The following is a 615-nucleotide window of genomic DNA, read 5'->3' as shown; positions in this document are numbered from 1 at the left end:
CTGCGGCCGCGGCGGGGCCCCGTCACCATCCGAGGAGCGGCTGAGGCAGCACCGGTCCTCACTCTGGCCTCTGGATGCTGCCGCGCGGTGCCGTCCTTTCTCCTGCCTGCCCGTCCTGCGTTTCCTCCTCTGCTGCTCCGGACCCCTCTTTTTCTCCTTCCTTCCTTCTCTTCTTCTATTCTTCACTGCTCTTCTCTTCTCTTCCTTCCTTCCTTCCTTTCCTCCTCTGGTCCCGGCTTCCCAGCCCGCAGTGCCGCCCCTGGACAGGCGGGGGAGGAGGCTGGGGGGGCGGGGAGGGGGGGAGCGGCTCCGTCCCGGGCCCGGAGGCTGCGAGTGGGTGCAGGGCTGGCCCGGCTCCGCGGCCCCCTTCCCCTCCCCCCCGCCGCCGCGGCGGAGCTTCAGTCAGCGACCCCCCATGCCCCCGGAGGTAGCGGCGCGGGGCCTGGAGAAGGCGGCGGCGGCGGCGGTAGCGCCGGCAGCTTCAGCACCGCGGCCAGCGCCGGCCCGGCCAGCACCTCGGCCAGCGACCGGGCGCGCACAGCCGGAGGGAGCGGCGAGGGGCGGGCCGCGGGGGCTCGGCCGCCGGGCGGGGGTCCTCTGCGGGGGTCTCTGGGA

The sequence above is a fragment of the Oryx dammah genome, unplaced genomic scaffold, assembly GCF_014754425.2.
Source record: "Oryx dammah isolate SB20612 unplaced genomic scaffold, SCBI_Odam_1.1 HiC_scaffold_19, whole genome shotgun sequence".
In the NCBI taxonomy this organism is placed as follows: domain Eukaryota; kingdom Metazoa; phylum Chordata; class Mammalia; order Artiodactyla; family Bovidae; genus Oryx; species Oryx dammah.
This window is presented reverse-complemented; position numbering follows the sequence as displayed.